This window comes from Ochlerotatus camptorhynchus, unplaced genomic scaffold (genome assembly GCF_037179485.1).
Source record: "Ochlerotatus camptorhynchus isolate MF236.1 unplaced genomic scaffold, CSIRO-AGI_Acam_v1.1 ptg000006l, whole genome shotgun sequence".
Taxonomy (NCBI): Eukaryota; Metazoa; Arthropoda; class Insecta; order Diptera; family Culicidae; genus Ochlerotatus; species Ochlerotatus camptorhynchus.
In genome coordinates, this window is record NW_027040498.1 from 47029 (window position 1) to 62898 (window position 15870).

General features: G+C 40.4%; 1 protein-coding gene and 1 long non-coding RNA gene across 2 annotated transcripts in view; one reads left to right on the plus strand and one right to left on the minus strand.

The window, feature by feature from the left end:
* LOC135717403 (uncharacterized) overlaps nucleotides 1-15870 on the minus strand; it is a 232766-nt gene that overhangs the window by 42986 nt on the left and 173910 nt on the right. The window lies entirely within an intron of this gene.
* The window catches only part of Snrk (SNF related kinase), a 178055-nt gene continuing 173797 nt past the window's right edge, over nucleotides 11613-15870 (plus strand). Inside the window, exon 1 of the mRNA XM_065239457.1 lies at nucleotides 11613-12413. The gene's annotated coding sequence lies outside the window, so the exon portion shown is untranslated. The remainder of the gene's footprint in view (nucleotides 12414-15870) is intronic.

Consider the following 15870-nt stretch of genomic DNA (forward strand, 5'->3'; position numbering starts at 1 on the left):
GACACAGACACAGTTGTATTTGCAATTCCAAGCTTTTTAGTGATCTATCGGTGGGACGTCTCTGGATTTTGATTGTAGTTTGACAACATTTTGTTCACGGATAATTTTGTCTTAAAAATTGTCTCGGAGACATGACTGGAACTACCATATGAATAACTATGATACTTGACAGATGTAAACAATACACTATGAAAAGAACAACTTCAAAAATTTCAATTGCTCTAGGAAATCAAAATGTAGAAAAATGTGAAAGAGTTAGGGATTTAGGAATTATCTTAGACTCTAAACTAACTTTCATAGACCATTACAACACAATTATTCACAGAGCAAATAACATGCTAGGCTTTATCAAGCGCTTTTGCTATAACTTTCAGGACCCATACACAATTAAAACACTATATATTGTCTATGTGAGGTCAATACTGGAATATTGCAACATTGTATGGGCCCTTATTATGGGTGTCACTTCACGGTGGATACGAAGTGAAGTGACCATTTGTCACTCACGGTGAAGTGATAGCCGTGTAAATCAAATGGGAATCGCTTCACCGTGAGTGATAAGTTGTCACTTCACCGTGAAGTGACATCGGTAATAAGGGCCATGATCTCCTTTTTCATTCACGCACGAAGAAAGATTAGAATCCGTACAAAAAAAAATTTCTTTTATACGCTCTTCGTAAATTAGGTTGGACATCATTTCCTCTTCCACCATATGAAGCACGCTGCATGCTTATAAACATACAAACATTAAAAGAGCGGCGTGAATATGCAATGGTTTCGTTTGTAAACGATATCTTTTCGCAGTGCATTGACTCCACAGAACTTTTATCAAAATTAAATTTTTATGCACCTACGCGGCAACTTCGAAATCGAAATTTATTTGCCATAAAACATCATCGCACAAATTATGCAAAATATGGGCCTCTTACAATCAATACTGCGAAACCATTGACTTTACAATGTTTCGGCATAAACTAAAACAATATTTTAACTCCATAAGGCATTATAACTCATAAAAAATAGGACACTGCTTAATTTGTATTAAAGAAAAAATTATACTCTTAACTGTGGATTCGACTTTCCGTTGGGAAGAATCGCCCCCGACCGATGAACACGACTTACTCCGTTGACGTCCTGGATACGAAAGGTGAAGAGTGAGCTGCTGCTGCATTGCAGTCGGCTCGGACTCGATAGGCGGCGAACGAATGCCGTGTTGCCAACACTACGAGTATAGTGATTGCGTAACGCTGTTGCGTAACATATGCTTGGAGTCACTAAATCCCAGGGAATATGCTTACCGTGTTGGAGTCACTAAATGTCATAGAATATGCATGTCCCACATCTTCCCTCTTCTCCATAAAATAATAACCATACCAAATTGAAAAATACATGATGCCTTCGGAATATGTTGTTAAACAAATCTAGTTACTAATAATTAAATCAAGAAATAGGGGCTTTTAATAACGTTTTTTAAGATAGAAAAAAAAATGTTTTAAGATCATACCTTGTCATCTTCGACGCTTGGCTCACGAGTTTTTGTAGGGAGACGACGATCCTCGGGATAGTCTCCAGAAGTGCTGTTAACTCGCTTGCGTCGGCACATTACAGCGAAGTGGCCCCGCTTACCGCACGCGTTGCAGGTGCGAGTTCTCGCCGGGCACCTTCTTTCATCGATATGTCCGGAGCGGCCGCACATAGCACAAGTTCTCGGTGTCCCAGATGGTTTCCTATCGTCGAACTTCCGATTCTTCGAGGATCTCGAGTTATTGTCCCGATCACGTGACGCACTGTAGTTCCTTCGTTTATGGTGATTTCGTTCAATCGCCTGCACCGCTGGAGCTCCCGATGAAGTCGATGGTCCGGATTGAAAGCCTGCTTCAAAAGCCTCGTGTCTCGTAGCAGCTTGTACGACATATGCAGTGTCGTGGCCGTAGGTTCGTGCAGCCCTCGCGATGTCTTGATTCCTCATACCCTTCAGAAGTTGCGAACGAACGAACTGCATCTGATCATCCAGATGGTAGTCACACAGTCGCACCTTCTCCATCAAACGCGCATGGAAACGGACGACTGACTCCCCTTGCTGTTGACTCATGCTTAAGAAAGCATCATGTTCTGCGGCTGGATCGGCTAGGGACTTGAAATACTCGTCGATGTTTTGCACAAGCTTCTTGAAGCACTCCGGATCTTGTAGATTCGGACGTAGCTGCGCAGCTCGTACCATAGCTTGCAGGTCATCTCCCATAGCTAGGTACAAAAGCTTTGCTCTCTGCGCGGGATCTGTAGCGTTGCTGAAAGAAGCAGCGATCTCGAAGGTCTCCATGTAGCAACGCCAAGTCTCCCAGAGTTTGGAGGCTGGCACGTCCTTTGGGAATGTCGGCACATGGTCCCATCGGATGTGTGCGGGTTCGCTCTTCTCCTTTATGGGCTCATCGGCGGTCCATGAGCTGTTGTTAGCTTTCGCAACCTCTGGGAAATGCTTCTCTATTACTACTTCCGATAGCCGTACTATGGCATTTTCGAGACGGAGGACCCTGTCGTTCATTGTCGTACTAACTCTCTCCGTATTGCTCGAATCCTGAGCATTTTCTTTGTCAGGTTGTTCTGGATGGCTGAGCTCCGCTGTCACATGGATGTCTTCGTTTGGCTTTGTTGAATCCAACGGACATGCTGAACGTTCCTTATCGTATTCGCCTGATGAGTACTCACTGTCATCACTCGGATGAGCTCGAACATACTGTCCGGCTGTCCGGTATTTCATCAGTCTCATGCGAAGACACAAGTTCATCAGACAAACAGTAGAAGAGCTATATCAGTGCGTATTTGCTCATGATACACAATCTCCAGCAATGAAAGGTGTGACATTCGCGCAACGACAGCGAAACAACACGATTGAGCTACTCCAACAGTATGAAATTTGACATCAAACACTGTGCAACACAACCACCAAATGCGATGTGACATTTGTGCAGCGACTCCTAAGAGCCGCACGACAACAAAACAACAAAACAACAACCACGCCGCCAAATTCATCGGCACCGTCAGTGCGCCCTTTGCGATAGATGGCAAAAACCATTCGACAGCAAAACACCCTGCACTGTGTCTCGGATTTCGCTCCGCTGCGATGTGACATTTGCGCAGCGGCCCCTGAGAGCCGCACGACAGCAAAACAACAACATCGCCATTGAAACTAGCGTATTCGTCAGTGCGCCATTTGCATTGAATAGCCTAAACCATTCAAGAGCAAAACAACCTGCACTGTGGTACACATTTTCGTTCCGCTGCAATGTAAAATTTGCGCTGCGACTCCTAAGAGCCGCACGACAGCAAAACAACGACATCGCGTGAAATCTGGCAAGTTCATCAGTGCGCCATTTGCATTGGATTGCCTGAGCCATCCAACAGCAAAACATTCTGCACTATAACACGCCATTATTGGAAAACCAAGCTCGACGGTAGCCAAATCTGTTGCAAACACACACACACTGCACAAAATTCTGGCTAAAACACTCGCGTAGAAAACGTAGGAAAAAAAGAAATAACACAATTTGCGATTTCAATTATTTCACTTCACTTCACTTTCGAAAAAACAATGGGGGCGATTCTTCCACAGTGGATAAGAAGTGCCAGGAAATTAACCCTTTTTTCCGTCTCTCGGCAACGAAAAAGGTCTGGCAGGATCGCCATTTTGTGGATTTGACTTTCCGTTGGGAAGAATCGCCCCCGACCGATGAACACGACTTACTCCGTTGACGTCCTGGATACGAAAGGTGAAGAGTGAGCTGCTGCTGCATTGCAGTCGGCTCGGACTCGATAGGCGGCGAACGAATGCCGTGTTGCCAACACTACGAGTATAGTGATTGCGTAACGCTGTTGCGTAACATATGCTTGGAGTCACTAAATCCCAGGGAATATGCTTACCGTGTTGGAGTCACTAAATGTCATAGAATATGCATGTCCCACATTAACCTTTTGTCCAAAGTTGACGAAATAAATAAATAAATTTAAGAAAACAAAACTTTATTCTAATATGTACTAGTCTACGTTGGTTGACAAAAAAAAATAAAAAAAAATAAAATAAGATTTACTCAAATTTTCAGGTTTTTTAATCATACCGTTCAAAAGATACAGAAGATTTTCGGTGTGCCATTTTTATCGAATACACCCTTTACCAGCCACAAGCTTTCGATTGGTTCCAAGGTGGATAGTTTGTGGTTAGTTGCGTTGCTCCTGATGGGACTGTCAGAGAATTACGAGTCGATGATCATAGGAATGGAGGCGTCTGGAGCGAAATTGTCATCGGATTCGGTCAAAGTCATTGTCGTGCTTCCATTGTGGTAAGCTTGGCCATTTCGCTGCCAGATGTCCCGAAAAGATGAAGCAAAAGCCGAAAGGGCTCTGCAGCATTTTTGCAGTGGGTGATTTTGCAAGGCGTGGTATATTGACTCGGGAGCGACATGCCACATGGCACAACCAAACCAGAGGTTTGTTGAAGATATGGCGATAGAATACGACGTTGGGACGGCAAACAATAATTCTATGAAGGCCGTGGCGAGAGGTACCGTGGTTCTGCAGAAGCGGGACGATTCCATTGATGATCATGATGAGAACGAAGTCAGCTCTGACGAAGATGAATAATCAGCGGACAGCAGCTCAAGCACATCTTGTGACGATTTCGAAGATGCCTGCAACGAACCTGCGCTCCCACCGCAACAAATAGGACCAGTTGAAGAAAATCAACAAGGGTTGAGGCGCAGCGGTCGGGAGTGCTATGTGCTATTTGCTATGTGTCACCAGCTGCTGGCAGAACCATCCATCGTCCACACTTCAGTGTCAACATTTCAAAGGCTTTTGTAAACAATGGCTTTAGCCGTCGATTTCTCGCAAATTAAAGCTCACCCCTCCAAATTAAAAATTCCAGCTGGTAGAGGATACATTAATCTACCTGTTGAAGTCATTGACTTTCACGTGTGAGCTTTTATTCGCGAGAAATCGACGGTTAAAGCCATTGTTTACAAAAGCAATTACGCCCCTTTGAAATGTTGACACTGACTTCAAGAATTGAGGGGCTACGGTGGGCTGGGCACGTCGTAAAAATATAGTCTGGTGGATAGAATCTCGGGAACCAATTGAGCTGTCAAATAGCGGAACCAATCGAGCAAATCACGACCAACAACAGAAAAGAGCACATCAGCTATTGTTAACAAAACTTCGGAAACGCTTTTCTTTGTGACTCAAGGCTCGCCTACGCAAACTAACACCATCTTTAGGTTGGAGAAACTTTCCCCTATCCGATTATGCTAGTAATTTGCGTTCGATTGGCGAGGAAATAAAAATCAACGTTTTGTTTATAAAAGTTTTTTTTTGTTAATTCGTTTATTTGTACAGGCTCAGTCGAATAAACTTTACAGAGCCGATATATTCTTTTTCTTCTACAATAAGAATCTTAAAACTAGAGTTAACGGGGTTTAACCGTTTGCTCGCGGTCGTCTCGAGGTTAGGGAGTTTTACAATTTAAGGATAGGGAAATGTTGAGAGGATTACGAATTTCATTTGTTTTAATATGGTAACTATTTCTAAAACACTTACTTAAATCTAAAGAACTGATCATTTCAACATGAGATGAACATGAATACTACAGAAGGAATGTATACACACACACTCTTTCTCGCAAACACATTCATCCTGACAAATATACCAAATTAATTAAGAAAACAAACCATCCACAACCTAAGGTTAATGAATTTCAAAAATTCATATATGAGTTTCATGTTTATAAAAGTTGATAGTACCTTTTCAAATTGTTGATCTATAATATATTGAATTGGTTCGGCTTTTTGATAGATCGGAATTCTATCCGCCAGACTATTAATATAGCAACTATACGTAAAAATGCCAAGCGGAACAAGAAGAAGAGGCGTGCAGCGGGCAAGGTGGATCGACTAAGTAAAAGGCGACCTGCGGACCCTTCGCAGACTGCGAGGCTGGCGACGTGTGGCCATGGATCAAGTAGAGTAGAGACGACTTCTTCGGACAGCAGAGGACATCAAGGCCTTAGCCTGATTGGTAAGGTAAGTATGTGTAATTTGCACAACTGTATACGATTGCTTGAATAACACGCTTATTAGAAAATTAATTGAAGTAACCCAAGTTCAGATATCCTCTCATCACAAAAGGATAACCAGGAATTATAATTGATCAGAAATTCTACTTAAATCCTTATATCTAGATAGAGCTGGAATTAGGGCGTAACAGCATTTGTAAACAATGACTTCTCTCGATAATTTCTCGAAAGTCATGACTCGCCGTGGCAAATCGATATCACCATCGAGTAGAGGAAGACTTCCCCTACCCGATGGATATGTTGGTTTGTGTAGGCGTGCCTTGAATTCTCATAAATCAACGAGAGAAGTCATTGTTTACAAAAGCTGTCACCATACTATTTCACGATTTCATAATTCCGAAAAACATCTTTTTATAGCAAGTGAGTGGAAGTAACCCTGGCTGTCACGTCCTAATTCCAGCTCTATCTAGATATTCTCTTTCCATAATAAATTACTCAGAAACAATTCTGAAGAACTTCAGTCGTTCAGATATTGATAACGTTATGTCAGAAGTGGAAAGTAATCATAATATAATCTGCTTCCTTTTTTCATGACATGCAACCCATGCGACACAGCTCACTCGGGGCGGTAGAAGGAAACGACCAAATTGTTGGCAAGCTGCTTCACGAAGTACAGCCGAAGATGATACACGTGTGTTAATGGGAATTGTTTTGTTATATCTTTTCCCGATTCCGATCAAACTATGTCCTCAACCATGTATATTACAACAAAGCAGGCAAGCAATTTATCATTATCCTTCTACCACTCCGATCAAGCTGTGTTGCGGAGAGAGTTTGTCGTGGTAGTCGTAGCCAGGCATGGAAAATCATTTGCATTCATTTCGTGCATTCATTTACATTCATTTGCCTCTTACTTTTTTCTTCAATATCATTCCGCAAAATGATGTATAGAGCTTTTGTAGGTTTTTTTTATTAGCTACAACTTTTGTTAACAAGATAAATCCGTATGTATGGCAAACCAGAGCGAACAGAAGCCACTACTGTTTTTCAGTGAATGTATTTTACATTCACTGAAAAACAGTAACAAGTTCTGCCCGCTCTAGTTCGTGATGCATAAGAGATACAGATTTGCATTATGACCAAAAGTTGTACCTAATAACAAAACCTACAAAAGTTCCATATATCATTTTGCGGAATGCTGCTGATGAAAAAAGTTAGAGGCAAATGAATGTAAATGAATGTATGCAATGAATGCAAATGATTTTCCATGCCTGGTCGTAGCAAGCGTTTTGTCTGTATCGTTGGATCTTCAGAACTGGTCTGGAATTATGTTTAATGCCTATTACGGTGAAAATCATTTCAATAAAGCCGGAGACGAACCTGCGTTCGGCTGAAAGTCTCCTTAATAAAGATAACTAACTTTTCAGCATGATCTATTAGAGTCATCCTCAGAATTCGATTCACTTGGAATTCTTCTCGGAATTTCCATGAAACTCGCATCTATCTCTTCAGTATTCCTGTTAAGGTAGCCTGAGAAGTGCTTATAAATTATCTTAATGATTCGCTTCGAGTTATCCTCACAATATCTTGCCTAACATTTGAAAACGGCACTAGAACTTTTGTAAACAGAAGTTGTAAGGCCCTTTACACGTGAACCGTAGTACGCCCACACAAACAAGCAAACAAACAACATCATCGAAATTCAGGAAATTCACCCCTTCCCAATAGTGGTTTGTTTTATTGATTTGTGCCGTTTTTAAATGTTACGCCTGATATATTATATAAAACTCTCCTCAGAATCACCATGATATTCACTTCAGAAATTTCTTTTCAAATTCAGTCGAATGCGTTGGTTTTGTAACACTAACACTGGAAATGGAAACGGCGGCGTGAAAAACTGGGATGGAAAGTAGATGCCATACATAATTCTACAGAGTATTAAAGATCGGGTAAGATTTCGCACACGATACGATAAATGAAAGAAGATTGTACACAGAAAAAAAAGCTGTTGAATATTACATCCAAACTGCTGCAACCAGGTCAATCCATCGGTTGTGTAATATAACGTTGTACGATGTACATCGATTTTGCGAACAAAATTACATCCATTGATGTAATATTGTATCTGCTTTTTGCTATTACATCATTATTTTATACATCAGCTTGAATTACATTGATCGATATTACATTTTTTTTTGCTGTGTACATAGATTTATTCACCACTGTAATTAAATGTTGCCTCTTATCTTTATAGATCTTCAGTCAACGAAATGCTTCCTGAAACGGTCACACAATTCAGTCATCCTCCGATATAGCGTAATCTATTTATATTTTAATATTGTTTTGCGCAACCAGTACTATATAGAGGTATATGTCACTAGATATTATAATAGTTGGGTTTTTGATCAAATTTCCGTCCTACTTAGCACAACCCACGCTTTACATCTCTTTTTTGAACGGGTTTAATCAAAAAATGAAATCTTTCTGTCAAAGATGCCTTTTAAATTTATTCACCTTTCCATACGTACGGTTAGAGTTGATAAAGACTCACAAATTATTGAGATATTGTTAAAAATCTAACACTGCTTCTTAATTCTAAATTCGTTCTAAGAGTTTCAATTCCGTCCTAACGCATTGAAACGCTTTTAGATTTTCTTCGTCCTATACGGATAAACGCAGAAAAAGGGGATTCGCTAGGAGCGCTTCTTCTGTTTTGAGAACAATGAGCGTAAATATTCATACAATGCGCTCTAATAGGATTTATGTTGTAGCTAATGAACTGACACATCGGAACAAACCTATTATTGATTTGTGCACGGTGAAATCACTGATATTATTGATCTTTTCTGATCGATAGAACGGAAATGGGCGATTATTTACGACGAAGTAGCGCTCTACCCTACACACTTAATTTTGTTTCCCGAATCTCGGCAATTTTTGCCGTGATTTTCACAACATACATATTTAGCCGAGATCTCAGCAAAAGTGAAGTCTCGGAATATAATCTGCTGTGTAAATCTCGGTCAAACATTTCCGAGCTGGCAAAAACAAATCTATGGTACGGTCAACAGCGTAATCTCAACGTCCTTTTCAAAAGCACGTTTCGCTCACATTACTTTTATACAGCCAACCGGGGGAAATCGAAATGTATACCGGTTGTCCTCTAGAATAATAACAAAACAAAAAATCGCGACGAATTCAGCTAATTTTGAATTCGCATACAAAACAGCGAAACCATCTTTAAAATCACACCACCACATCCAATGCCGCGAGAAAATCTCATCGGCATCTCCATGACAGCCGACGGGAGCGATCGAAGCGAGAGCGCGATATGTTTGTGTGTGTGTTTCGTTTCGATGTGGTTTATTTTTATCCATTATGTCGCCTTGCCGCTGCTCTGCCGCGACCTATCATCCACACCAGCATCCCACAGCATAGCACAGCAGCATAAAGTGGACCCTACACGATGGCTTTTTATTGACAATAATCGTATTGTCAATACATTCTATATTGACGTCAATACATCGATATTGACAATATTTCTGTATTCACATCATCAATATTATTGTCAATATATTGATACGTGTGGGGTTCGCTTAACGGCCAGATATTAAGAGAGAGAGAGAGGGTTTGTTTTCATTTTAAGCCAAAGCAGATGAGCGAAGCATCGCATAGCTATACTCTCCACCACCTCGCTGCATGCTGCGGGGGGTTTTCGCTGGTCGGTGAGATCTAGAGTATCAATGGCCGTTATGTTGTTAATATTGCATGGGTGTGTGCGTGTTAGCGATTAGGATGACTTTCATTCGATTTTAAATTTGAGAGCTCGATCACTTTTTCAAAGAGACGTATCTGCTTTCGTGAACAAAGATTCAAACGTGAATTGGTGATTTAATTTGTTATTTCAAGTTGAACATTGCATTAGGTCCCAAGTAACATTGATAGATGCACTTCGTTGACTTTCTCTTGTGTTAATAACTTGAGCACATAACCGTTTCTTGTTGTGTTTGTCGTATTAGATGCTAGATAAAAGCTTCTTTTATCGATCTGCGTGTTGGAAATACCTGGGAATGTCTTTACAGGGCCGTGGGGATACAAAGAGAAAGTCGGCGAAGAGAATCTATCGATTTTACTTAGGATGTTATGCAATGGTCAGCTTGATTTGTATATTTATTCGTGACGCAATCTATCAGTTGAAAATTTTGTCTTAGGGTCTAGGAAGCTTTGGTTGAAACTCTATCGAAAGCATTGGTTGACGTTAGAATTTTTTTTTAGAGTAAAGATTGAATTTCATACAATTCTAGTCATTCTAGAATTTATGTAATAAGATATAATTATTCCTTTATGATTAAATAAAGTAACTTTAAATTTAAAACAAAGTTGCTTTCTAAATGTTTGGGTAATTTAATGCTTGATTTAGTGCTCTACATATATTTGAGCTCTGTTGTCATTTTAAAATGTATGCATGCCACAAAAAATTATAATTTTCTGGATAAAATATTGTTTGATCAAGCAAATCAGTGCTAACATTTGAAAACGGCACAAAAGCCATTTGTAAACAAATGGTTTGTGGGCCCTTTACTCACTACTTGAAGTACACCCACGCGACACAACAGCAACATCGGGTAGGGGAAATTTTCCCCTTCCTGACGATGCTGTTGGTTTGCGTGGGCGTTCTTCGGGTAGCGAGTAAAGGGCCCACAAACCATTTGTTTACAAATGGCTTTTGCGCCGTTTTCAAATGTTAGCACTGAAATATCTTAAAATTCTAAATTGTGCCCGGAAATGTTCCTAAATGGATTAACTTCCCCAGAAAATACAGAATCGTAAAAAACAACCCACCACTGTAACCGCGGGAGAGAGCCAACACGTGAGAGCGAGCCCGAGCTTCACTGGATGGTGTGCGTGAAATCTTGAGCGGGAGAGAAAGAGTGCATACAACAGAAAAAAAATTTCGCCCCTCGTCAAACACAATCGTTGTTCAATCGTCTAGCGAGAAAGATGTCGGCGGTGGCGGAGTTGTAGAAAAAACGCGACCTTTTCATCATCGAACGGCTTGTTATATCGGTTTTGTTCAGTGTCAAATCGGTGAAAAGTGTAAAAATTGTGTATCGTCGAGTGCGGTATGAAAAATTGGAACTGATCCGCGGTACGGAAGAAGGTTTCCACGAAGGCCGTGTGTGGGGTCATCATCACCATCGCTCTGGCTGAGGGCATTCAATTAATGGGTGGTGGTGTTTTGAAAAATGGACAACACTCGCGACGCTCAACCTGTATTATTCCCGTGCGGAAATCAAGTTGTGAAAATAGTGCTCGCTTTATGTAAGCGGTAAGGACTGCGCCATCCCGATCATTTATGTATGTTATTTATGTGCTTGGAGTGGGCGAAATACTTCTGTATGGAAAGAATTAATATTTCAGTGGAAAGAGTTGGTTCCAGAAAGATGATTCAAACGACTATTCTCTGTTCTATCGTCAGCACCTAAGCGGTTTGGATCAAAATTATATAATTTTAAATCATCGGCAAGTATTGGCGACTATCGCGACATTCCCAATGCAGCAGAACAAGTTTAAACGTGTGCCCTTCTAGCGAAGCAAAAGACGGGAGCCATTTCTAAATACTCTCGGATATTTTTTGACAGCTGGCCGCTGCTGGGAAAGCAGGAGTGTTGATTTTATTTTTACGACCAAGAATATCGGGAATTTAACGATCAAATTCATTAAACATCAGACGAGGCACCCATAAGTGGGCCGACGGCGACGACAAATCGAATAAGGTCAAAACAAGACTACAATATCATTTTTTCTCCCAGCTCAAAGTGGAAGCTCTTAAGTTAAACGTTACTATACTCCGTTTTGTGTGTTGTACCCAAGTGATATTATTTTTGCGGGTGGGCGAAGTGGAAAAAGCAAGTTTGTGTCCTACCTTAAACATGGATGTGTGTGAGTGTATCTATGCAAGCCGTATTTTGCAGTTTGAAAAGTGAAGAAAAAGTTATCTAAAAGCCAGATCTCCAGAGTAGAAAGTTGGGGTTATACAGAGTGTCCAAAAGTGGAAGAGTTTCTCGAGTTAAGTGCATTCTGAAAGTGGAAAACCGAATAGAAAGTAAAGCTTGCCCAGAGCAGCAAGAGTGTACAACTGGGAAGTTTGGTTGTGTTCCGTTTGTGTGCGTGTGGCTCTGTTTGTGTTATTCTCTGGGAATAGTACCAGCTGGAGACGTCCAGGGGTCGTTGTTGGTGCTGTTGCTGGAGTGTTGTCGCTGCCACAGTTCACAGTGGTGAGCAATATCCTGTAAGAGATCCTGCTGCAGCTGGGCTGGACTACGACAGCGAATATAGCATCGATTTTAAAGTAAGTAGCTAAGAAGACATGTGGATGATTTGCGCTGTGCGTTCATGTAAGCTATGTCTATAAATAAAACGTTGGATTGGGGGAATCAGTAAAGTAATGAAAAGCATATCACGATGGATCTACGCTTCTAATTTAACCATTATAGTACTATGGAGAATTGCTCACGTTTCGATGAAGGGAAAGTTTGCCATTGAAAATCAATACATTAAAGGCTCTTACCAACAAAGCTTTGATTCATTATTCAATGTTTTGAAATTGGGATACAATTTATAAAATTGAAAATTAAGATTATATCACATTCAAAATTAGGTTCCATACACTCATCGTTTCGTTACTGAATATCTAATGTTTGTTTTTCACCTGGCAAACGACATTAACTATTTAGAATGCATTCCATATAAAATAAACTGGTTAAAAGTGAAGTGCATCTGACACCATACTAAATTTTGATGGTGCAGAATTATGATAGGCAGTTGTCCTTTAAGTGAATCTCATTTAAGGTAGCTGAATTTCAGTTTGTATTTCAACTAATTTTCTACTATGTTTAATTGCAAGTCTTTCAAATAGCGAACGTTGCAATTCAATAAATTGACAGCTCAATTTTATTGGTTCAAAGTAACATTTCAAACTAAGAATCGATCTCGCCTCAGTTACACAAGACAAAGTGCTACATATATTTAAATTTGCAAACAGGGAACGGGCAGCATAAGCAGAGGGGCATGTCTCACATTAATGGTCACGAGTTCAAATCTCATCCCCGGATAAGGCTGAAATTTGCATATATCGTCAGATGCTGACAGGCTCATAAAAACCTTACATTTGTGTAGTCATCATTTCAGAAGTTATTGGAGGCTGAAAGCCTCCTAAATAAAGATAAATCAATCAATCAATCATTTCATAAGTAACGGCAAATGAAATGAATGTTTCAAGGCAAGCTGAACTCAGTGGCGACGCCCTAACCTCAATCTACCTGTTCAACAAGTCTCAATACGTAAACAAACAAAACAATATTGGTTCCATTGGATACAAATCAGTGAAACTAGAAAACCCTATGCCTTTTGAAACTGATTTGAATGTAAACATGACCCTAAATAACGTTTTCAGAGTTGTTGAACAGGTAAAAAGTGAGGTTACGCGACGCCACTGGCTGAACTAAACAATGAATGTTTGAAGGCAAGAAAACTCTGAACTAAACTGATCGCCTTCCCATAGGTTTTGTCTATTCGAGATGTCTAGTTAAAGCAAGCAATTAGAAGACAAATTGTACACTAGCACCATTTGGTGAGATAATTCTCATCTGAGTTGCCTACCATTCAATGGGTCTGATCCATCTAAATAACTTTGCCGAAGACAGTAATCTTCTATGTAGTCGATCTCTCAAGTTATAGGTACCACACACGATCAGACATGTTGTACGACCAAGTTCGCAGACTTGATCTGATCAGACTTCAAACATGTTGTACAACTTGTCGTAAGACTTCTACTTTTTTCAAACTTATTCACTACACAACTTATAGTGAAATCAGCAAGAATTTCGTACGTTCCCGACGGAGCTGGTGCCAGACGATTTCGACGGAGATTCCAGTGGTTACCAACGGAGTTTCTAGATAGAGATTCCAGATGTTCTCGACGGAATTTCTAGACGTTCCTGAAGGAGAAGGTTTCAGACGATTTTTCGACGGAAATTTCAAATGCTGCCAACGAATGTTCCAAACATTTTCGACAAAGGATTCCGACCGGAAATTCCAGGCGGTTTCAGATGCTGCCAACAAAGGTTCCAGACTTTCCCGACGGAGGACGATTCGGACGATTTCGACGAAGATTCCAGATGCTGCTTACGCTCAACTGATGAAGTTCCAAACGAACTCAACGGAGATTTCAGACTTCAAGATTTTAAATTGATCACCCCGGGCATATTCCGGTGCCCCAGGGGAAGTGAACAATTCTCGATAGGAACCAAAACTTACACGATGTCAAACTTCAAGCAACCAAACGTTATTTTTGCTAAAATCTCAATAAAATCTATTGCCGGACATTCTGCGATGACAATCTTGGCAAACGAAACTAAGCGTGTATGTTCCAGAATCTCAACAAAACTTAAAGCATCAGAATTATCATTTATCATCAATTTGATCAAGATCTCTCAAATATAAGCCTAGCTCTATTATTCAAGCTCAATAATTGTGTAAACAATTTCTTAGTTTAATTTCTCACTTTTGAAATATCTACCTAATGACCATTGAAAGAGAAAAACCAGCTTATGACCAGTGGCGTCGCGTCCACATGTGCAACCTGTGCACGACACAGGTGTAAACAATTAAAAAAATGCATTTAGATTTTTATGGATTTTATGGTCACATTATAGCTGTTCTTCTTTACTCCAGACCACAAGTGACCATGAATACACTATGTTATAGTGTGGTTCAATTAAATCTTCGACCTTGGTTTGCTTCAAAAAGGGTTAAATCCAGTTGGGATGGTCTGCCTAATCCCTAATGCATTGATTTCTAAGCATGTCGTTAAATAGTGCACCTAAAAGCGAGCTCTTTTGGGTGGCGGGTGGCAAGTTTGTGAATGGCCAAATGCCTGATGTAAGCCAAGCAGACCTTCTATCACCTCTTGAAAAATACCACAAATTTTCCACAGTACATGGCGGTTTGCACCACTGGTTGTAATTGAAGCTTTCAGCAGTCACGCGTCAAACGGGAGAAACACGGAAACAGCAGTCTGATACGCTTTGGACGTTATCATACTTGCAGACCGGTTTGAATGTGTGAGTTTAAATTAGAAGTACATTTGTGATGTATGGGTGCCCAAAGTGTGCATTTCTCGCTGTGCACTTAGATATCTGATTGCAGACAAAGAGAGTAATGGAGAAAGAGAGCGCAAAAGCCCGCTCTCACTCTCTTGTCAGTTGTGAATCTCTCAATTACCGATAGTTGCGCCGGTGCGCCTGCAAAACTTATGAGCTTCCCCTGGTTCATTCTGATAGTGTTGTTCTGATGAATAAAGAGTTGATTAATTCAAGTTCGCTACCCAGGGGACTATGAATTTTCTCTAGATTTTGGCATTGATTTGTATAAAAAAAAGGTTTTCGGAAGTGTTTGACGGATATTCTTTATTACACTTCAGTCGAAAGAGTTAGCCTTTTGATAAAAACGAGAATTCAAGCTGAACATTGCATTAGGTCCTAAGTAACATTGACAGATTCTCTCCGTCGACTTTCTCTTTGTATCTCCACGGTCATGTAAAGACATTCCCAGATATTTTCAGAACACAGATCGATAAAAGATGCTTTTATCTAGCATCTAAAACGACAAACACAACAAGAAATGGTTAGTTATTATTGTAAGTTATTAACGAACGAGAAAGTCGACGAAGAGAATCGATCAATATTACTTAGAACCTAATGCAATGTTCAGCTGGAATTAGTTAAGTTTTGCAATTCATCCTACTT